The 23,935-nt window shown below is 47.1% G+C and overlaps 1 protein-coding gene across 1 annotated transcript in view; it reads right to left on the reverse strand.

Annotated features, from left to right (window-relative positions):
• The window catches only part of SHROOM2 (shroom family member 2), a 146,471-nt gene that overhangs the window by 25,613 nt on the left and 96,923 nt on the right, over positions 1-23,935 (reverse strand). The gene's annotated exons all lie outside the window — the stretch shown is intronic.

Genomic DNA, 23,935 nt, shown 5'->3' on the forward strand with positions numbered 1-23,935 from the left:
TGCTACACGCACACACACACACACACACAGAGGCAGATGAATGGATAACAAAGATGTGCTACACGCACACACACACACACAGAGGCAGATGAATGGATAACAAAGCTGTGCTACACACACACACACACACACACACACGCAGATGAATGGATGACAAAGCTGTGCTACACACACACACACACAGGCAGATGAATGGATAACAAAGCTGTGCTACACACACACACACACACACAGAGGCAGATGAATGGATAACAAAGCTGTGCTACACACACACACACAGAGGCAGATGAATGGATAACAAAGCTGTGCTACACGCACACACACACACACACACAGAGGCAGATGAATGGATGACAAAGCTGTGCTACACGCACACACACACACAGAGGCAGATGAATGGATAACAAAGCTGTGCTACACGCACACACACACACACACACAGAGGCAGACGAATGGATAACAAAGCTGTGCTACACACACACACACACAGGCAGATGAATGGATAACAAAGCTGTGCTACACACACACACACACACACGCAGATGAATGGATAACAAAGCTGTGCTACACACACACACACACACACGCAGATGAATGGATAACAAAGCTGTGCTACACACACACACACACACGCAGATGAATGGATGACAAAGCTGTGCTACACACACACACACACACACACACACACAGAGGCAGATGAATGGATAACAAAGCTGTGCTACACACACACACACACACACAGGCAGATGAATGGATAACAAAGCTGTGCTACACACACACACACACACAGGCAGATGAATGGATAACAAAGCTGTGCTACACACACACACACAGGCAGATGAATGGATAACAAAGCTGTGCTACACACACACACACAGAGGCAGATGAATGGATAACAAAGCTGTGCTACACACACACACACATACACACACACAGAGGCAGATGAATGGATAACAAAGATGTGCTACACACACACACACAGTGGAATATTACTCAGTTCAGTTCAGTCGCTCGGTCGTGTCCGACTCTTTGTGACCCCATGAATCGCAGCATGCCAGGCCTCCCTGTCCATCACCAACTCCCGGAATTCACTCAGACTCACATCCATCGAGTCAGTGATGCCATCCAGCCATCTCATCGTCTGTTGTCCCCTTCTCCTCCTGCCCCGAATCCCTCCCAGTATCAGAGTCTTTTCCAATGAGTCAACTCTTCCCATGAGGTGGCCAAAGTACTGGAGTTTCAGCTTTAGCATCATTCCTTCCAAAGAAATCCCAGGGCTGATCTCCTTCAGAATGGACTGGTTGGATCTCCTTGCAGTCCAAGGGACTCTCAAGAGTCTTCTCCAACACCACAGTTCAAAAGCATCAATTCTTCAGCGCTCAGCCTTCTTCACAGTCCAACTCTCACATCCATACATGACCACTGGAAAAACCATAGCCTTGACTAGACGGACCTTAGTCGGCAAAGTAATGTCTCTGCTTTTGAATATACTATCTAGGTTGGTCATAACTTTTCTTCCAAGGAGTAAGCGTCTTTCAATTTCATGGCTGCAGTCACCATCTGCAGTGATTTTGGAGCCCAAAAAAATAAAGTCTGCCACTGTTTCCACTGTTTCCCCATCTATTTCCCATGAAGTGATGGGACCAGATGCCATGATCTTCGTTTTCTGAATGTTGAGCTTTAAGCCAACTTTTTTGCTCTCCTCTTTCACTTTCATCAAGAGGCTTTTTAGCTCCTCTTCACTTTCTGCCATAAGGGTGGTGTCATCTGCATATCTGAGGTTATTGATATTTCTCCCGGCAATCTTGATTCCAGCTTGTGTTTCTTCCAGTCCAGCGTTTCTCATGATGTACTCTGCATAGAAGTTAAATAAGCAGGGTGACAATATACAGCCTTGACGTACTCCTTTTCCTATTTGGAACCAGTCTGTTGTTCCATGTCCAGTTCTAACTGTTGCTTTCTGACCTGCATACAGATTTCTCAAGAGGCAGGTCAGGTGGTCTGGTATTCCCATCTCTTGAAGAATTTTCCACCGTTTATTGTGATCCACATAGTCAAAGGCTTGGGCATAGTCAATAAAACAGAAATAGATGGTTTTCCGGAACTCTCTTGCTTTTTCCATGATCCAGCGGATGTTGGCAATTTGATCTCTGGTTTCTCTGCCTTTTCTAAAACCAGCTTGAACATCAGGGAGTTCACGGTTCACGTATTGCTGAAGCCTGGCTTAGAGAATTTTGAGCATTTCTTTACTAGCATGTGAGATGAGTGCAATTGTGTGGTAGTTTGAGCATTCTTTTGCATTGCCTTTCTTTGGAATTGGAATGAAAACTGACCTTTTCCAGTCCTGTGGCCACTGCTGAGTTTCCCAAATTTGCTGGCATCTTGAGTGCAGCACTTTCACAGCATCATCTTTAAGGATTTGAAACAGCTCAACTGGAATTCCATCACCTCCACTAGCTTTGTTTGTAGTGATGCTTTCTAAGGCCCACTTGACTTCACTTTCTAAGATGTCTGGCTCTAGATTAATGATCACATCATCATGATTATCTGGGTCGTGAAGATCTTTTTTGTACAGTTCTTCCGTGTATTCTTGCCACCTCTTCTTAATATCTTCTGCGTCTGTTAGGTCCATACCATTTCTGTCCTTTTATCGAGCCCATCTCTGCATGACCATCATGGTCAACAAAAGAGTCCAAAATGCAGTACTTGGATGCATTCTCAAAAATGACAGAATGATGTCTGTTCGTCTCCAAGGCAAACCATTCAATATCACAGTTATCCAAGTCTATGCCCCAACCAGTAACACTGAAGAAGCTGAAGTTGAACGGTTTTATGAAGACCTACAAGACCTGTTAGAACTAACACCCAAAAAAGATGTCCTTTTCATTATAGGGGACTGGAATGCAAAAGTAGGAAGTCAAGAAACACCTGGAGTAACAAGCAAATTTGGCCTTGGAATGCGGAATGAAGCAGGGCAAAGACTAATAGAGTTTTGTCAAGAAAATGCACTGGTCATAGCAAACACCCTCTTCCAACAACACAAGAGACACACCAGACATGAACACATGGACATCACCAGATGGTCAACACCGAAATCAGATTGATTATATTCTCTGCAGCCAAAGATGGAGAAGCTCTATACAGTCAGCAAAAACAAGATCGGGAGCTGACCATGGCTCAGATCATGAACTCCTTATTGCCAAAGTCAGACTTAAATTGAAGAAAGTAGGGAAAACCGCTAGACCATTCAGGTATGACCTAAATCAAATCCCTTATGATTATACAGTGGAAGTGAGAAATAGATTTAAGGGCCTAGATCTGATAGATAGAGTACCTGATGAACGATGGAATGAGGTTCATGACATTGTACAGGAAACAGGGATCAAGACCATCCCCATGGAAAAGAAATGCAAAAAAGCAAAATGGCTGTCTGGGGAAGCCTTACAAATAGCTGTGAAAAGAAGAGAGGCGAAAAGGAAGGATATAAGCATCAGAATGCAGAGTTCCAAAGAATAGCAAGAAGAGATAAGAAAGCCTTCTTCAGTGATCAATGCAAAGAAATAGAGGAAAACAACAGAATGGGAAAGACTAGAGATCTCTTCAAGAAAATTAGAGATACCAAGGGAATATTACTCAGCCATGAAAAAAAGAATGAAATGATGCCATTTGCAGCCACATGGATGGACCTGGAGATTAATGTACTAAATGAAATAAGTATGCCAGAGAAAGACAAATACCATATGATATCACTTATATGCAGAATCTTAAAAAATGATACAAACAGACTTACTTATAAAACAGAAACAGACTTACTTATAAAATAGAAACAGACTCACAAACATACAAAACAAAATTAAGATTACAACAGGCCACAGCAGGGATAAATTTGAAGCTTGGGATTAACAGATACACACTAGCATAAACAACAAGGACCTACTGTATAGCACAGGGAACCTGTGTTCAGTATCTTATAATAACCTGTATGTATAACTGAATCCCTCTGCTGTACACCTGAAACACTGTAAAGCAGCTATACTTTAATTCAAAAAATATCTAACCCTTAATAACCATCCCCTGGGGTAGGAAAGGGTAACCCACTCCAGTATTCTTGCCTGGAAAAGTCCATGGGCAGAGGAGGCTGGTGGGCTCCAGTCCATGGGGTGGCAAAGAGTGGACACAACAGAGCATGCACACATACAACCAGCCACCAGTGTTTAGGTTCCTCCAAAAACTAAAGAAGCTGGCGTATGACCATGTCATCCCACTCCTGGGCATATATCCAGAGAGAAACATGATTTGAAAGGATACACACACCCCAATATTCACTGCCCCACTATTTACAACAGGCAAGACGTGGAAGCACCCTAAATGTCCATTGACGGATATATGTGATGCATACATACAATGGAAGATTATTTGGCTTAATGAAACGATGCCATTTGCAGTCAGACAGAGAAAGAAAAACCTCATATGATATTGCTTACACGTGGAATCTAAAATAAAAATGGTACAAATAAACTGATTTACAAAACAGAACAGACTCACAGACTTAAGAGAACAAACTTAACGTTTACCAGGGGGAAAGGGTGGGAGAGGGACAGACAGGCTGGGAGGTAGGGATGGACATGTACACACAGCTATATTTAAAACGGATAACCAACAAAGACCTACTGTATGGCCCAGGGACTGTTCAGTATTCTACAGCAACCTAAACGGGAAAAGAATTTGAAAAAAAAAACCAGACACACATATGTGTAGCTGTATACATGAAACTAACGCATTATTGTTAATCAACTATGCTCCAATATAAAATTAAAAAAAAAAAAGGCCCCACTGTCAGCAGGAAAACAAACTGTAATGCACACAAGAAAAAATACAAATGTGCAGATAATAACATACAAAGAACTCTGCTAGTCACCAAGGAAATGCAATGAAACAGATTTGCCTGTTTCAACAATGAAACAGATTTGCCTGTCAAGTCACAGATTTAAAAAAAAAGTTGTTTTTTTTTTTTTAAATTTATTTATTTGGCTGCCTGGAGTCTTTGTGGTGGCATGCAGTATCTTTGAGAGCTGTGCATGGGCCCTCCAATTGTGGTGCACAGGTTTAGTTGCTCTGAGGCAGGTGGCACTCAGTCCCCCGACCAGGGATCGCACCTGCATCCCCCGGCATTGCAAGGCAGTTTCTTAACCCCTGGACCACCAGGGGAGTCCCAAATCCTTTCCAAAAGACTGCTTGGCAATTCCACGTCCAGACTGTCCTCCTAAGGAAATGAATGAGAGCAGGAGTATTTCACCACGTATGCCTGCTCCGGTATTACTTTCCACTGGGAAAGACTGGGAACACATCCCTACAAGTCCACGGTGTTCCCACTGGGCGGCCGGATCTTAAGAGTGCCAGGCACCACAGGTGTACAAGGAAAAAAACACTGTTTACAGCAAGTATATAAAGTGTGATCACATGTCCCAAAGGGGACACACTGCTCTCTCTGGATGTGATCCTGAGGACAATTTTCTGTCTTCCTTCTGCCTTCCAGAACTTCCATATGTTTTTATATTTTATGTATTCAAATTTTGGGGGGGCCATAGAGCTTGGCATGTGGGATCTTAACTCCTCAACCAGGGATCGAACCTATTCCCGCCTGTAGTTGACGGTGAGAGTCTTAACCACTAGGCTGCCAGGGAAGTCCCCCTGTTTTTAATAAAAATGTTTCAATATTAGTAACATTTTTTTTCTTTTTTAAAGAAGGAAATGTTACTAAAGACTACAGAACAGCCTAGGGAACCGTACCCCCAGATAAATATAAATCCTGGCTCTCGAAAACAAACCTCAGGCTTATGAAATAAGGGGCCACCTTTGAACTCTGGGAAACTGTGGGAAAAGATATTAAAATACAGGTGAGGCTTCCCTCGGAGAAGGCGATGGCACCCCACTCCAGTACTCTTGACTGGAAAATCCCATGGACGGAGGAGCCTGGTAGGCTGCAGTCCATGGGGTCGCTAAGTTGGACATGACAGAGCAACCTCACTTTCACTTTTCACTTTCATGCATCGGGGAAGGAAACGGCAACCCACTCCAGTGTTCTTGCCTGGAGAATCCCAGGGACGGGGGAGCCTGGTGGGCTGCTGTCTATGGGGTCGCACAGAGTCAGACACGACTGAAGCGACTTAGCAGCCGCAGCAGCAGAGCTTCCCTGGTGGCTCAGACAGTCAAGAATCCACGTCCAATGCAGGAGACCTGGGTTCAATCCCTGGGTTGGGAAGATCCCCTGGAGAAGGGATTGGCAACCCACTCTAGTATTCTTGCCTGGAGAATTCACTAGACAGAGGAGCCTGGTGGGGGGCTCCAGTCCATGGGGTTGCAAAGAGTCAGACAGCACTGAGCGACTAACACTTTCACTTTCAGAAGAGTGTTAGCATCTCTGTAAATTAAGAGAAAACCATCTGCTTTAAGCATCCCCCTTTTAGCACAATGCAGGTGACCCCAAATTTTTCAAAATACTGTATCTCAGAATATTGTCTGATTGTTATTCAGGTGAACCATATTTAGATACAGGTTATTTACTCAATAGGGTTCACATATTTATTGTACATGAAAATTTTACTTTATTCCTATATGGCTATCAATCATATGCATTTATGTGTGCATGAGTGTGCATACTTACATGCTTGTGTGAAAACATATATAACATGCATGCGTGTATACATATAGATGCAGGTGTGTCTGTATGTATACATGTTAAATACTTTCCTTGAATATCCAGTTATTCTACTTTTAAAAAATTGTACACTTTATTATTATTGTTCTGGCTGAGTCACAAGGCATGTGAAACCTCAGTTGCCTGAACCAGGGATGGAACCCACACCCCCTGCCTTGGAAGGCAAAGTCCTAACCACTGGACCACCAGGGAAGCCCCATTGTTATTTTATTTTTGAATGGCCTCCAAATATGTTTAAGAGCCCACTGGCTGGACTTTGTTAACAGTCCTTAAATAACACTGGGCATGCAAAGCTGCACCCAAGAGAACTTCATCTGCTAGCAGCTAACTTGATCCCAGAACACCTAAGTAGGTGTATCTGGCAAGCACACTCGCAATGCCTCACGCACCTCTTGCAGACAGAAAAGCCCGGTCTGCTGACAAGAGCCCATTTTATCTATAATCGGATCTCAAAGATAACACACACAAGTGTGTATGTGTGTGTGAGATATAAGTCTTCACTCACATGAATATCGGTAGCGAATGACCGCAACAAGACAACCCACGAATCTGGATGTGTTACGTAAGGGGAATTTAAGCTCCTGGCTTCTCTCCCTGAGAATCGAAAATGATCAGGGCTGAACGGGTCCTTAGAAATCATTTAACCCCAACTCCCTACTTCACGGATGAAGAAACAGAAGGTCACATCCACGGGGGCTTGGAACCTGTGTCCACAGTCTCGCACACTGCCAAAGAGGTGTCCGTATCTGTCTCGCAGCCCGGGCAACCCACGTGACAATTCCTCCACACTGCACTGCTGGTGCGCTGGCCCTGAGACGTGACAGCAAGTGAGAGAAGCAGGTCTGGCATCAGAAACAGGTCGACGCACAGGCAATGCTGGTCTGCAAGACCTGTCATCACCAGACGTGCCAGGAGCCAGCAGGTAACCCCACCCAGACAAACGTCCAGCCTGTGTGAATCCACACTGCATATTTGCAGTGAATGACCAACAAGGACCAGCTGGACAGCACAGGGAACTCTGCTCGGGCTCACGTGGCAGACTGGATGGGAGCGAGGTTTGGGGGGGGAGAATGGATACAGGTATATGGATGGCTGAGTCCCTTTGCTGTCCACCTGAAACTATCACAGCATTGTTAATCAGCTATACTCCAGTACAAAATAAAAAGTTAAACACACACAGACACACAGAAGCTGTGTGAATCCACTCTCTTGAGCCCCCGTTTGCTTCCTACAAAGTGAACATGTACTCCACATTGTGAGGTCCAAGATATATAGGTGAGAAGCCTTTGGGAACCTCTAAGGAACGAAATCCTGAGGATTCTCAGTCTTTAAAAAACTATCTAACTTCAGGCTCTCTTCAGACACCCAGGGACATCTACAGGCCCTCCCAGAAATGACTTGTCTGTTGAACCTACTGGAAGGAAAGTCAGAAAACAAGACTGGCCACGGACCAGGCAGAGGCAGGCTCACCCTGGCGGACACAAAACACCAGCTCTTTGTTTCTAGTGCTTCCCCACCTACACCTTGCTAAATTTTCATCCCTACAAGAGGAGGGGAATTCAAGGCAGTGAGGAGTGAAGCAAATGCATGCTGAGGGCCACACGGAGTATAGCTTCCCCAACCTGCAAAACCCCAACGCGGCTGGAAGAACAGTTTATGCCAAACACCCACCCATCAGCATACGTGACAGGGTCACGTGTCACCCCAGCTGGGCAGGACAAGCCTTATCCAACTTGTATGGTCAACACCCATATGGATGGTCATTTCTAATATTTTTTAAAATATTAAATTGGAGGATAATTGCTTTACAACATTGTATTAGCTTATGCTGGACAACAATGTGAATCAGCCATGTGTATACATATATCCCCTCCCTCTTGAACCTCCCTCACTTCCCCCATCCCACCCCTGGAGGTCAGCACAGAACACCGAGCAGAGCTCCTTGTGTCATCCAGTAGCTGTTTTACCCATGGTATGGTATATATGCTAATACTCCTTTAATAAATGGCTTTTCTGTGTTTTGTTCATGCATTCACAAATGACAATATTCATGCAAATATTTTCCCATAAGTGGTATATGTTTGTTGGGTTCGTGTGCGTGTGTGTGTATGTGTACATGAGAAAGATGGAAAGGATGAAATGTCTCTCCACTATGCTTGACAGAAAGAAGCACAGAGACATCCAAGTTTCTACCATCCGGAAAATTTGCTTCTGCAATGTAATGATAAAATATATATATTTCTAATATACACCCTCCAAGATTCTGGTTTCCAAGGGAAAAGAAACTATGTCGATACCATTCATCACAACTCGACCCAATCTTTTATTTATTTTATGACAGGGTAACACGTTTTTCCTTCATTCATTGTGTAGGTCTTCAAACAACGTATACGGCAGCAGGTTGTTATGAACGCTGCCAGATAGCTTTCTGAAAACCCTCCTCCAAACCCCTTTTCCCCTCAACGGTTCACCTAGGCATGACCACCACTTCAGGCATGATCCACTTTCAAGAAAACTCCCACCCAGGGAAGTCAGTTCCTGCAGACCCAGAGTGCGGCAGTTTCTCTGTGAAAAAGGCATCTTCCTGTCACACACACCAAAGTGTGCTTGAGCAAAGCAAAACCGTTTCAATCACTTAGAAATATGGCCAAAATTAGTAACACCTTTCATTTATCACAATAAAAAAAGGCAAAAAACAAAACAAAACAAAACACAGCATATATGCAGCAAAACCCCGTAAAGACTGCATGTCTCTCGATGGGCACAATCGAAAAAGAGCACAGATCCAATCATTGCAAAATGCTCACAACCAACCTCAAGCACTTTTCTCTATTTATATATATATATATATATATATATTTTTTTTTCACTGCAATCAGCAGGCTAGGAGCGAATTCACCCACCAAGCATTTTTTTTCATGACTCAACATGCACATCTGATTTCCCTGCCTTTTTTTTTTCCCCCATTCTGCTGTGGCTGACTCACCATTTCCTTTCTCCATCCATATTCAAAGCCTACTGTTGTGAAAATGCTTATTTCTTACTGTTATGGAAAAAGAAAAAAGGGCACAGCAAGCACGCGTCTTCATGCAGGGCTGGCGCCCTCCCGCCAGCCTCCTGGGGGACCCCTGGGGACCCTTGGGCAAGGAAAGCAGGTCTGCAGATCCCACTGAGGTGCTCGCCCCGCCCCCCATGGCAAGGGCTCCCAGTCACCCCGGCTCGCCGTCGGCATCACAGTCCCAAGAGCGCACGTGTCTACCGGCACGCACACACACACTACAGGCTCGCGTGCCTGCACACCCGCGTGCCTGCACGCAGACTGAGCTCCAGCAGACTCTGCACCCCCTATCTGCACTATTTAACCATCCGGCAGAACAATATACAGGGAGCGCGTCTGCCGGTCTCCCCCAGATCCACCCCCACTCCCAACCCACCCCCCTCCTCCGGCCCCGACCCCCGGAGCTGGCAACTTGCTCTTCAAAGCAGGAGAACAAAAGGGGCACGAGCAGCTTGCAAGCCCGGAAAGCAGCCTTGCCCTGCAGACACCCGGAGATGGGGGTGGCGGGGGTACCCGGCTAGCTTACCCGTGCCCTGCCCACCGCGAGCGCGCCTGGCGGCCTGACTGCGTCTGCTGCCGCCTAGCAATGGACAAGTCCACGCAGGCTCCCTCCGACTGCAACCCCAGGGGCCTCCAGGCTCCTCGGTGACTCCGGTGGCAAATCCCAAGGCCAAACCCCAAAGCCTGGCCCTCCCGGAGCCTGTCTCCCTCTTTTTATCACTTCAAAGTGATAGGAAAAAAAAAAAAAAAAAAAGCTCAGTCCACTTGATTGCACCGCATTATATCTTCTAACTTGTGCCCGTTCAATCTCACAACCTTAAGGTCAGACGGAACAATGAAGTTGAAAAAAAATAAAAATAAAAAAAATAAAACAAAGCCAACATTGAATAGCCCATTTCGTGTGTATCTGTGTTTTGGGGGTTTATTACACACTCGGTAGGAATGCGATCAGAACAACTAACAGAGTGTCTCCGGAAGCTTTACTGCCTAGAAGGCATTGTGTGCAGACCACCAAAGGGTCTGACCCTGACCCAACCCGTCCCTTCACAACGATCTGTATTTAAAGTCCCTGCACCGCCCGCCCCACGCAGCCTGAGACCTTGGGTGCTCACCACCCCCACAAACACTCAGGAAGTGCCACCCACCAGGGTCCCTAACAGCCCCTTCCCACACAGACTGCCTTGACTCTCTCCAGCCCAGCACTAACCCTAACCCTAACCCTTCAGGTCCAAGGTTCACCACTGGCTTGAACCTCTTCAAAATACATCCCAAATAACTTTCCACTCTTGCTCATTGAAACAAACAACCCACGCCACTTTGCAATATCCCCTGAATTGTGGCTACTTTTGGCTCCCATGGCGGCTCAGACAGTAAAGAATCGCCTGCAGTGCAGGGGATCCGACTTCAATCCCTGGGTTGGGAAGATTCCTTCCCCCCGCAACCCCCCACCCAGAGAAGGGAATGGCAACCCACTCCAGTACTCTTGCCTGGGGAAATTCCACGGACAGAGGAGCCTGGTGGGCTGCAGTCCATACAGTTGTAACAAACAAGTCAGACACAACTGAGAGACTAACACACATGTGGCTATTTTACCTAAAAGTGACTTTCTTTTTGCACCTGCTTGATCTTAGGCACTGTGCTGCTCCATTACTGTTACACACATTAAACTTGCATAAATCTGCAAGGAAGGTCGTTGCTATGTTTATCTCCAGGCCAGCATACTAGTGAGTGAAAGTCACTCAGTCGTGTCTGACTCTTTGCAACCCCATGGACTTATATAGTCCATGGGATTCTCCAGGCCAGAATACTGGAGTGGGTAGCCTTTCCCTTCTCCAGGAGATCCTCCCAACCCAGGGATCGAACCAGTGTCTCCTGCATTGCAGGCAGATTCTTTACCAGCTGAGCCACAAGGGAACCCAAATAATGTATTAAGTATGCTATTCACCCCCGTTAAATTTTAATAAAATAGAATTAACCCACTGAAATAATGTCCTGATGTCACAGTAAATTGGGAATTGCTGAGGCAAGCCACAAATATCAGGAAGCAAACTAAGACAGGTGGGCATAAAAGAATTCTGATGGTGACAAGGCAACCAAGTATGTTACGTAAGTCTATGCAGATGCTGAATATAAAAGTTAATGTCTGGGAACTCTGGGGTTTTCACGCTGCTGTTTAGTCGCTAAGTCATGTCTGACTCTCGTGACCCCTTGGACTATAGTCCACAAGGCTCCTCTGTCCATGGGATTTTCCAGGCAAGAACACTGGAGTGGGTTGCCATTTTCTCCTCCAGGGGAATCTTCCTGACCCAGGGATCGAACCTGGGCCTCCTGCATTGGCAGGCGGATCTTTACGGACTTGAATCACCAGGGAAACCATGTTCCAGGGAAGACTAGTTATTGGGACGTTATTAGCAAGCTTAGCTGGCTTTATGCAACCACACAGAAAAGAAGAGAGTGGATTTGAACCTGTTTTCTGCCCCCAAAGCCCACATTCTTCACACTTGTTTGTTTTTTTAAGTAATTTTACTTATTTATTTTTGGTGGTGCTGTGTCTTCACTGCTGCAGACTTCCTCTAGCTGCAGTGATCGGGGGCTACTCTCTAGTTGTGGGGTGTGGCCTTCTCATTGCGGTGACTTCTCTTGTTGCAGAGCATGGGTTCCATGGCACACGAATTTCAGCACTTGCAGCTCCTGGGCTCAATAGTTGTGGCTTAGCGTCACGTGAGATCTGCCTGGCTAGGGATTGAACCTGTGTCTCCTGCATTGACAGGTGGGTTCTTTACCACTGAGCCTCCAGGGAGGCCCCTGCACACTGGTTTTCATCTCCATGTATTATTTTACCAAGCCCAGGACCCATCACTACCCGAGGGCGCCATCCACCCAAGGCCAGCCGCATATCTCAGAGCAGAACCCAAGGCCGTCCATATTAACAGGCATCCACGAAGAGCCTGGTGGCTTTCCTGGGGGCTTCTCTGGGTGGTCCAGGGGCTAAGACTCCATGCTCCCAAGAAAGGGACCCAGGTTCAATCCTGGGTCAGGGAACTAAGATCCCACATGCCGTCCCTAACAGTATGCATGCCCCCCACTAAAGATGACATATGCCACGGTTAAGAGCTGGTGCAGCCAAATAAATGAGGTTTGCACCTGACATTTACAAGCTAACTTGAAATGCCGTGAGGAAAGCTACTCCAACACTTCCTTTCAGAATGCTTTTAGATTTACAAAAAATTTACAAGAGGAGAATGTTCCCTACACCTGTTTACCCTGCTGTCAACACGTTAGTACATTTGCCATTACTGTACGCCATAATTAGTACAATTGCCATAATCGCCATTAGTACGGTTGACTAAGTTGCTAAGTCGTATCTGACTCTCTGAGAGCCCTGGGCCTGCAGCACGCCAGGCTTCCCTGTCCTGCTATCTCCCGGAGTTTACTCAAACTGAATCCACTGAGTCAGTGATGCCATCCAACCAACTCATCCTCTGTCGTCCCCTTCTCCTTACCCTAACTCCCGTCTTGGTACATTAACTGGAGTCCACACCATATTCAGACTTTCTTCATTCTCACCTACTATTCTCTCTGCGTTCCAGGACACCCCATTTCATTTACCAGTCACAGGCTCCTCCCATCCAAGTGACGGCCTCTGAGACCATCCTTGTTTTCCAGGCCCTCCAGAGTTTCCAGAGGGACCGTGCAGGCATTCGCAGAATGTCTCAGCTGGGATCTGTCTGATGTTTCTGTCGTGATAACCGACCCAGGAGTTGTGGATTTGAGGGGCGGGGGGAGTTGGAGAACACAGAGGTGAAATGCCCTTCTTATCCTCAAATACAAGGACCATGCTGTCAATACAATGATCTCTACGGATGAGCTGGCGGGGTTAGCTACACCAGCTTCTCTGTGGTCACATAGCCTCACCCCACCATTTCACCCCGGCCCCTGTGGAAGGAGCTCACCAAATGCAGCCCGAAGTATAAGACAGAAGGGCTCTACTCCCCCCAACACACCTATCCCACCCCCCAAGGGCAGAAGACCTGCAGAGATTCAGAACTTTTCTGTACAGATCTCTTTCCTCCACTTCTAATGTACTTGATCACTTATGTCTATCGGTGTGGACTCAGGTTTTATTATTTTTAATGTTTATTTCAAAACTTGGTTTATTTTTGGCTGTGCAGGGTCTTCATTGCCTCATGGGCTTTCTCTGGTTGCAGCAATCGTGGGTTACTCTCCAGTTACGATGCGTGGAATTCTCACTGTTACTGGCTTCTCTTATTGTCAAGCACAGGCTCCAGGGCTCCTGGGCTCGAGAGCTCAGTAGCTGTGATGCACAGGCTTGGTTGCTCCGTGGCATGTGAGATGTTAGTTCCCGGGCCGGGGATCAAACCTGCGTGCCCAGCACAGCAAGGCAGCTTCTTAACCACGAGACCGTCAGGGAAGCCCAGGGATATTTTATACACTCCTTTCTATACCACTTGATTTCACAGCAGTTTTGGTCACAGGAAACTCCAAGCCGGCTTCTGTGTCCCTTTGGAAAATCCTCATTGTTATAGGGTTTTCTCTCTGTGTGTGTGTGTGTCTGTTTGTTTGAGTACTTCCTTACTTTTGGGGGACAACACACTGCAACTTTGTTTTGTATTCTGCCAGCCCCAACCCTAGACTTGCCCGTTTCTCCAAGGAGCCCTGGATCTTTTAATGGAAAAGCAGAAACATCACTTTGCCGACAAGGATCCGTCTAGTCGAAGCTACGATTTTTCCAGTAGTCACCTTCGGATGGACCATAAAGAAGGCTGAGCACTGCAGAATTGATGCTTTGGAACTGTTGTGTTGGAGGAGACTCTTGAGAGTCCCTTGGAGAGCAAGATCAAACCAGTCAATCCTTAAGGAAATCAACCCTGAGTATTAATTGGAAGGACTGATGCTGAAGCTGAAGCTCCAATACGTTGGCCACCTGATGCAAAGAACTGACTCATCTGAAAATACCCTGATGCTGGCAAAGACTGAGGGCAGAAGGAGAAGGGGGTGACAGAGGATGAGACGGTTGGATGGCATCACCGACTTAATGGACATGAGTTTGAGCAAGCTCCAGGAGATGGTGACAGACACAGAAGCCTGGCATGCTGCAGTCCACGGGGTCGCAAAGAGACTGAGCGACTATCACTTTCACTTTCATATTAGCAACCAGAATCTGGCAGCTGCTTCTGCACTAGGAAATCCATTTTTAAGAGAGAGCCTCAATGAATGATTTCTAAAGAGAAAGTATTTTTATCACGTTAAGGTTTATCATTGGGTTTTCCTACATCCACGTTTCCTACAAGGCCAACTTATCAAGCATATAAGATGCTCAGAGCTTACGCGTGGCGAACACCATTAAGACTCAACGTTGTAAATACCCGTAATAAGTGGAACACACATCTGCTTTTACCTGATAAGACATTTGTGCCCTTGAAAAAGTCCACAAGTAAGAAGAGAACAGAACACGGTAAGCACCCTGGCACGCATACATCCCAAAGGAACTGTTCCTCTTATCCTAGCCTCAGCTTGTACCCAAGTCACTCCACGTGAACCTTATGATCTGTGAATCTCAGAAAGGAGATTCCACTCTCAGCATCTTTTGCTTATTACACGTCCTTGCTGTGAACGGGCCACAGCCACGTTAACCAAGCCAGAGACCAGTGAGATGAAAATGATGAGAGGCGTGGCTATCAACAGTGCAGAGACCACCACCAGAAACATCTGGACAGAGGACCACACAGGCCCCACCTCCCGTCCAGGAAGCATCCTCACTGACCGCCATCCTTTAGCCTCCTGGCCAAGTCCCAGGGCTGGCAAGTCCTCTCTGTCTGGGCTTTATGGGAGCATAGCCACACCCAGCCCTTCAGGGACCGTCCAGACCTGCTCCCAGGTCACAGTGGCAGAGCTGTCCTCATGCTGGGAACACTGAGTTCCCTGAGGGCCAAAGTGTTTACCGGTCTGATCCTTTGCAAAGCTTGTTGACCTGTGAGCTAGAGCCAAGACTCGACTGGAGTCACACACGACCTTGTTTCTTTATTTTGTTTCCAACCTCCCAACAGAAATTTTATACCAAAGTGGGTGTAATTAATTTACATGCTCACGATCAATATGTAGAAATTCTATTGATCTACACAGAACACATGGTCTCAGCTGGGTTAGACGTGTGACAATTTAATGAGTGAAAAGTAGCATTTTTATTGCAGTCTTTCTTTCAAAACTGTATTCAAGGGCAGCTGATTTACTATGCTGTGTTAATTTCTGCTGTACAGCAAAATGATTCAGCTATACACATAAATACATTCTTTCATATTCTTTGCCATGATGGTTTACCACAGGATATTGAATATAGCTCCCTGTGCTCTACAGTCAGTTCCGTTCAGTCGCTCAGTCGTGTCTGACTCTTTGTGACCCCATGGACTGCAGCACGCCAGGCCTCCCTGTCCATCACCAACTCCCAGAGCTTGCTCACACTCATGTTCATCGAGTCAGTGATGTCATCCAACCATCTCATCCTCTGTCATCCCCTTCTCCACCTGGCTTCAATCTTTCCCAACATCAGAATCTTTTCCAGTGAGTCAGTTCTTCACATCAGGTGGCCAAAGGATTGGAGCTTCAGCATCAGCCTCAGTCCTTCCAATGAACATTCAGGACTGACCTCCTTTAGGATGGACTGGTTGGATCCCCTTGCAGCCCAAGGGACTCTCTCAAAGAGTCTTCTCCAACACCACAGTTCAAAAGCATCAATTCTTCGGTGCTCAGCTTTCTTTACCTGCTCTCCAACAGGACCTTGTTTATCCATCCTGCATAAACTAGTTTGCATCTTCTAACCCCAAACTCCTAATCCTTTCCTTCCCCATACCGACCCCCTCTGTAACCACAAATCTGTTCCCACAAAGCATCATTCTATATTAATTATAAAAAAAAAACTTTTTTTGTGGATTTCCAGCATTGAAGTGATTTGAAAAACTGAGATATACCCAAAAGTTCACCCTCTGGCAGTGTCTGGTTTAGCAGCTTTTAGTAAATTCACAAAGTTGGGCAGCATCACCACTATCTCATTCAACACTATTTCCGTCACCCCCACAGGAGCTCCATACCACTGGGACAGACGGCCATCCTCCCAACCCTCACCCACCTCCCCTGCGTCTCCACGGATCTGCCTGTTCTGGGCAGCATCTACACACAGAATCATGCAAGGAGAGGCTTTTTATGATATTCTTAAATACGTCTAGTTCCCTTGTTTTTACAGCTCTTAGACGTAAAACACAAAGTGTTAAGCTATTCAGTTGTGTCTGACTCTCTGTGACCCCACGCACTGCTGACCGCCAGGATCCTCTGTCCATGGGACTGTCCAGGCAAGGATACTGGAGTGGGTAGCCATTCCCTTCTGCAGAGGATCTTCCCGACCCAGGGATCAAACCTCGGTCTCCTGCACTGCAGGCAGAATCTATACTATCTGAGCCACCAGAGAAGCCATAAAGCATAAAACAGAGATGCAAGTGACATGAGAGCAGAAGCATTCAGCCAGCGTTTATAGAACACCTTTGCTGGGAATGAACTGTTCCTCTCGTGGCCCCAGACACCCCACGTCTTGTAGGTGCAGTTACTGTGGCTTCCCACGTGCCACATAAGGACTCACTGCTCCCCTCTGCAAGACAGGAGCTACAGCTCTGCTGGCAGGGCGCCATGAGGGCTCACCCCTTGTGTGTGGAGGCAGCTGGGTTTTTGTGTGAGCCTGGACTCAACCTTTTGTCCCTGCTGGGGATGTCCAGCTCATCACCTCCAACAATGCGACCCAAACACACACAAGGCCTGACCGTGCACAATGTCCAGAACATCCTGGTAATAATTCTAAGATTTCTCAACGGATACAAGCTTTCCCTTTGGGGTGATGAGAATGTTCTACAAGTGGATGGTGGTGATGGATGAACTAATCATGTCGGGCTGGTGAGAATGTTCTAGAAGTGGATGGTGGTGACAGATGAAGCAGGCCTTTGGGGGTGGTAAGAATGTTTTGGAAGTGGATGGTGGTGATGGATGAACTAATCCCTTTGGGGTGATGAGAATGTTCTAGAAGTGGATAGTGGTGATGGATGAACTAATCCTGTCGGGGTGGTGAGAATATTCTAGAAGTGGATGGTGGTGACAGATGAAGCAGGCCTTTGGGGGTGGTAAGAATGTTCTGGAAGTGGATGGTGGTGATGGATGAACTAATCCCTTGGGGGTGATGAGAATGTTCTACAAGTGGATGGTGGTGATGGATGAACTAATCCCTTCAGGGTCATGAGAACATTCTCGAATTGGAGGGTGGTGACGCATGATGAACTAAGCCCTGGAGCCCTCCGACCACTGCCCTTACAATGCTCCCTTCTGAATAACAGGGAGTCACAAGACAAAACCAGGCAGTAAGCAAACCTGCCCGTCCCTCAGCCTGGCTCTGCATTTCTGGAAGTCGCATGGCTTATAAACATGAGGAGAGAATGTAGTGACAAATGAAGACGTTAAAAACAGCACCAGACGCTGAGCCCAGGACCTTCCCACGGCCGCTGCTCCTCATCTCTGGGAGCACGGAGGTCGGTCAGTAAGGCTCCCTGCACAGGAGATGCTGCACCACCGGAAGCTTGGCCTTCATCTTGTGATCATCCCAGCCTGACTTCCTAATTACCTGGCATGGCGGTTCAGAAGGAAAACTTCAACTGCCACCTTGGCTCACTGAATTCAGGCCAGAAAAGCGAGCAGCACATGAGAGTGGAACACTCTCCGATTATGAAACCTTCTCGTGAGCAGCCGTGAGTGCACACAAGGTCAGTCCTGTGCGTGGAACGAACGTATAAACACCAAGGGGAAAAGGGTGGCTGGGGGGAACTAGGAGATTGACACATACACACCACTGATGAAGAAAGTGGGGAAAAAAATAGTGAAAGCGTTAGCTGTTCAGTTGCATCTGATCGCAACCCCAAGGACTGTAGCCCGCCAGGCCCCTCTGTCCATGGGATTCTCCAGGCAAGAATACTGGAGTGGGTTGCCATTCCCTTCTCCGGGGGATCTTCCTGACCCAGATTGAACTCGTGTCTCCCAAGTTGCAGGCAGATTCTTTACCATCTGAGCCACCAGGGAAACCCATACACTATTGAGGGAAAAGTGAAAGTTGCTCAGTTGTGTCTGACTCTTTGCGACTCCATGGACAGTCCATGGAGTTCTCCAGGCCAGAACACTGGAGTGGGTAGCTTTTCCATTCTCCAGGGGATCTTCCCAATCCAGGGATTGAACCCAGGTCTCCCACATTACCGGCGGATTCTTTACCAGCTGAGCCACCAGGGAAGCCCATACACTATTGATACTGTGTATAAAATATATAACTAGCAAGAACCTATTCTATAGCATAGGGAACTCCCTGCTCTCTGGGGATCTAAATGGGAAGAACTTTTTCAAAGACAGCATATATATCTATCTGCATCTGTACACACAGCTGATTCATTTTGCTGAACAGCAGAAACTAATACAACACTGTAAAGCAACTATACTCCAATAAAAATTAACTAATAAAAAAGAAGTCAGACTTGGCATCGGGCTCTGACACCAAGCCACCTCTCAGGGGAAGCTGGACAGGGAGGTGACCCTCAGCTGGGTTTAAGTGCGTTGATGGATTTACTATGAAAACATGCTTTTCCCTAAACAGCGTAAATCACGCTCCACCAATGTAAAACATATTCCACCTTCTGGCTGTTACTGGGCTTAAGGATCCATTCTTAAGTCTCCACCGCGACCCCCCCTTCTTCTCCCATGTGTCCCAACAAAACACAAACCTGCAGGTCAGAGCTGGTTAGCTGGCAGCAACTCCTCCTAGCGGGGGCGGAGGTAGCCAGGAGGAGGCTAGGGGCGGGAACCTAACAGGCCACAGCGCCGGGCTCCACCCCACAGGAATACTCTGCAGAAACTCCCAGAACAGAGTCCTCTACAATGTTCCCACCTACCAAGAGGTGGGGGTGGGGGTTGGGGGCTGGGGATGGTTTCTGGGTGATTCAAGCAGATGGCATGTATGGTGCACTTTCTTTACTTATCCCATGTGATAAATAAAGGAAATATTTGTACCATAAAATTTCCTTGTGATAAATAAGGAAATATCTGTACCACTCACCCTAATGTACAATCAGTGGGAGCAGTGAGCTTGTCTCTCTGCAACTAGATGGTCCCATCTGGGGGAGTGATAGGAGATACAGACACCTGAAGGGTGCTGCTAATGTCCAGTCTAGTCCATAACTGGGCTTTCCTGGCGGCTCAGCTGGTAAAGAATCCACCTGCAATGCAGGAGACCCCGGTTCAATTCCTGGGTGGGCACAATCCACTGGAGAAGGGATAGGCTATCCATTCCAGTATTCTTGGGCTTCCCTGGTGGCTCAGCTGGTAAAGCATTCACCTGCAATGCGGGAGACCTGGGTTCAATCCCTGGGTTGGGAAGATCCCCTGGAGTAGGGACAGGCTACCCACTCCAGTATTCTGGCCTGGAGAATCCCCTGGATGGAGGAGCCTGGAAGGCTACAGGTCCATGGGGTCACAAAGAGTTGGACACAAATTAGCGACTTCACTTTCTTTCTTTCTTTAGCGGCCAGCAAGTTCGTGGCACCAAATTTGACATGCTGATGTTTTCACTCCAAAAAGCAAGGAGAGCCTGCTGCTTCATGTACTGCCAGGTCAACTAAAATCGTCAACACAAGTTCAGCAGCGGGGTTCTGCCAACAGAGAATCATTTTTTGCCATGATCCAAAAGGAGCCGAGTCCCACCTCCACTCATGTTCTGGTTAACAGATCAGCAATTAGAGGGTGTTAGTTGCTCAGTCCTGTCCGACCACGTAACATTTAAAAAATTGACAATTATGCGTCATCACCCCAGTTGTAAGCATGGATGTCTTTCCTTCCCTCCTACGCTGGGAGTCCCTGTCGGGGTGGAACATCTGTCCTACTTGATCCAGAACCAGAATTTTGAACCTCAGAAAAATGTTCTCAATTTGGAGAGTTGGGGGTAAAGAATCTAAGCTACTCCATTTTGTTAACAGAAAAACTCCATTTTGTAAGGTTCCGGGAAAAGAGCCTTTGGAAATCCCCTGACCTCACCCCACCACCCACGATCCAATCAGACCCCAGACCAGAATCTCCTGACTTAACATTCAGGAACTCATGGTCTACCTAGGTAACAGGGACCAATCAAAAACCAACACACAACCCTTCAAAAGAAAGTGACCAATCAGACGTCCCCCTACCTAGAAATTCTTTTTTTTCCATGAACACTCCCTATATAAGCAATGTAACCCAAAACTCGGGGCTCTTCCTTATAGCCGCTGCGTCGGTATCGGTGGGAGCCCCAGCTCGAGCTTGGTAATAAAAACTCTCTTGCTTTTGCATCGAATATCGGCTCCCTGGTGGTCATTAGGAGATTTCACGACTTGGGCTAACGGGGGAGGGAGAATGGATACATGTATATGTAGGGCTGAGTCTCTCCGCTGTTCACCTGAAACTATCACATTGTTAATTGGCTATAGCGAAAATGAAGTCTCTCAGTTGTGTCCGACTCTTTGTGACCCCCTGGACTGTAGCCCACCAGGCTCCTCCGTACATGGGATTTTCCAGGCCAGGATACTGGAGTGGGTTGCCATTTCTTTCTCCAGGGGATCTTCCCAACCCAGGGATTGAATCCGGGTCCCCTGCATTGCAGACAGGCACTTTACCATCTGAGCCACCAGAGAAGCCCAATTGGCTATACGCCAATATAAGATAAAGTTTTTTTTTAAGTTCTCAATTTGATTTACATGAATAATTATCTTGATACTCTTCTGGTACCCTAATAAATACAACAAAAACCAGTTTTCATTATCATGTTCTGATTAACAGATCAGCAATTAGAGGGCATTAGTTGCTCAGTCCTGTCTGACTCTCTGCAATGATATAGCCTGCCAGGTTCCTCTGTCCATGGGACTGTCCAGGCAAGAATACTGGAGTGGGTAGCCACGTCCTTTGCAAGGGGATCTTCCCGACCCAGGGACTGAACCTGGGTCTCCGCATTGCAGGCAGATTCTTTACCCTCTGAGCCACCAGGGAAGCCCTTATACAGACTGTTTTACATTAATTTATGCAAAACACTGGGCATCTTTAAATCTTTGCATTATAGATCTCAAAGGACAGTCCCTTACCTGCATTTTCATGTATTTTATTTTCAAATTTAAATGTTTCGAGGGCACTCTCCTTGGTCAGTTACTTCAGAAAATAAAACAGTCTCCAAAAGCTGACCACACCTTCTCGACATTCCCGTTCTAGAATTTCACTCGAGTCTCGCCGCTCTTTAACAACCCACAGGATGATTCTGAAAATTGCTAGGTTGGTCGGCAACAGCGGGAAAGCTTCTGGAAGTCACTCCCTCGGAGTGGTTACCCACACAGCCAGCCAGAAGCCAAGACTGTGATGCACACAGCACATGATTCCCTCTCTCCCTGCCACCGCCATCTCCCCCCATCCACCCGTCCTCTTCACTCCTTCGCTGCTGACCGTGCCATTGTAACACACACACACACACAGTATGTACAGTGAAGCCATTTATGACGACTCTGAACAGCAGAGGAGCTCACACACACACACACACACACACACACACACACACACACAGTGAAGCGAGCTCACATGCTCACACACACACACAGTGAAGCCGTTTATTACGACTCAACAGCAGAGGAACACACACACAGTCACACACACACAATCACACACACACACACAGTGAAGCCGTTTATTATGACTCTGAACAACAGAGGAACACACACACACCCACACCGTCACACACACACAGACACACACACAGTGAAGCCGTTTATTACGACTCTGAACAGCAGAGGAACACACACACAAACCCACACACACACAGTCACACACACACACACACACACACACACACACAGTGAAGCCGTTTATTACGACTCAACAGCAGAGGAACACACACACACACAGACACACATACACACACACTGAAGCCGTTTATTACGACTCTGAACAGCAGAGGAGCTGAAGTCCAACCAGTGCAGCAGCGAGAGCTCTGCAGTTTAAAGGCCCGAGGCCAACGCTGGGCAGGAGGGAAGCCTTCCCATGTGTGCAGGGTTGCCCGGAGCAGCCCCCCCGCCTCCCCACAATGCGGCACACTCAGGACTGCAGCGGGGCGAGGAGCCGCTCTGATCAAGATGACAGCTGGCGCTCCGCACGTGATCCGCTTGGAACACAGGGTCACAAAGCCCCAACCGTGCAGCTCGCTTCTGCAGGTGCATGCCTCACGGCAGCCGCGTCCCACAGCAGCACACGCAGACCACCATGCCTGCCCCCTCTGAGCCACCGTACCCTTGCGCGATGCTGCCAGCAGCCAGTTCTAGAGCCAAATGAAATAAGACCCTGGTGCACAAGGCTGGCAAGAGTCAACATTCGTTTCTGCAACACAACCTTCAATTCTGAGGTTGATGTTTTAATCCGAGCAGCTCATCAACCCCCAGAGACCCTCAAGGCACAGAAAGATCTGCACTCAGCGACCCTACAGTGCACAAATCGGCTTCCATTTCTCCATCAGTGTTTTGTTTTTTTTAAAAAAATATGTATTTATTTGGCTGTGCCACGTCTTCAACTGCAGCACACGGGACGTAGTTCTCTGGCCGGGGAGGGAGCCCAGGTCCCCCACACTGCAAGCTCCGTGTCCTACCCACTAGGCCAACAGGGAAGACCCTTTTATCAGCTGTTTTGCAAATAAGGTTAAAGCCCAGCTCCTGCAGTGACCTGCAATGCCCTCTCCTGCGATCCTCAGGGATGAGGGTCCACACAGTGGTGTGTATTTCACCTAAATTCCACCCTCACGGCAGGAAGACTGCTACTCTGGACACATTTTAGAATGTGGGCATATAATCATGTTAACACTGCGGCCACCCCATTTTTTCATGCTCTGACCTGCTCTGGGGGAGCTGACCGAGTCAATTTCTATTTTTAAAGCTCAAAATGAATTCATTAAAGAAGGCCTAACCCCATTCTTTCATTAACAATCCTTCCAGGCAACTTGGATTCCCCGGCCAGCAACCCAGCTGCACCCTAGTCGTTAAAGGGTCCCTTCACTTTGCTGTTCTACATAAAGC

The sequence above is a fragment of the Capricornis sumatraensis genome, chromosome X, assembly GCF_032405125.1.
Source record: "Capricornis sumatraensis isolate serow.1 chromosome X, serow.2, whole genome shotgun sequence".
In the NCBI taxonomy this organism is placed as follows: Eukaryota; Metazoa; Chordata; class Mammalia; order Artiodactyla; family Bovidae; genus Capricornis; species Capricornis sumatraensis.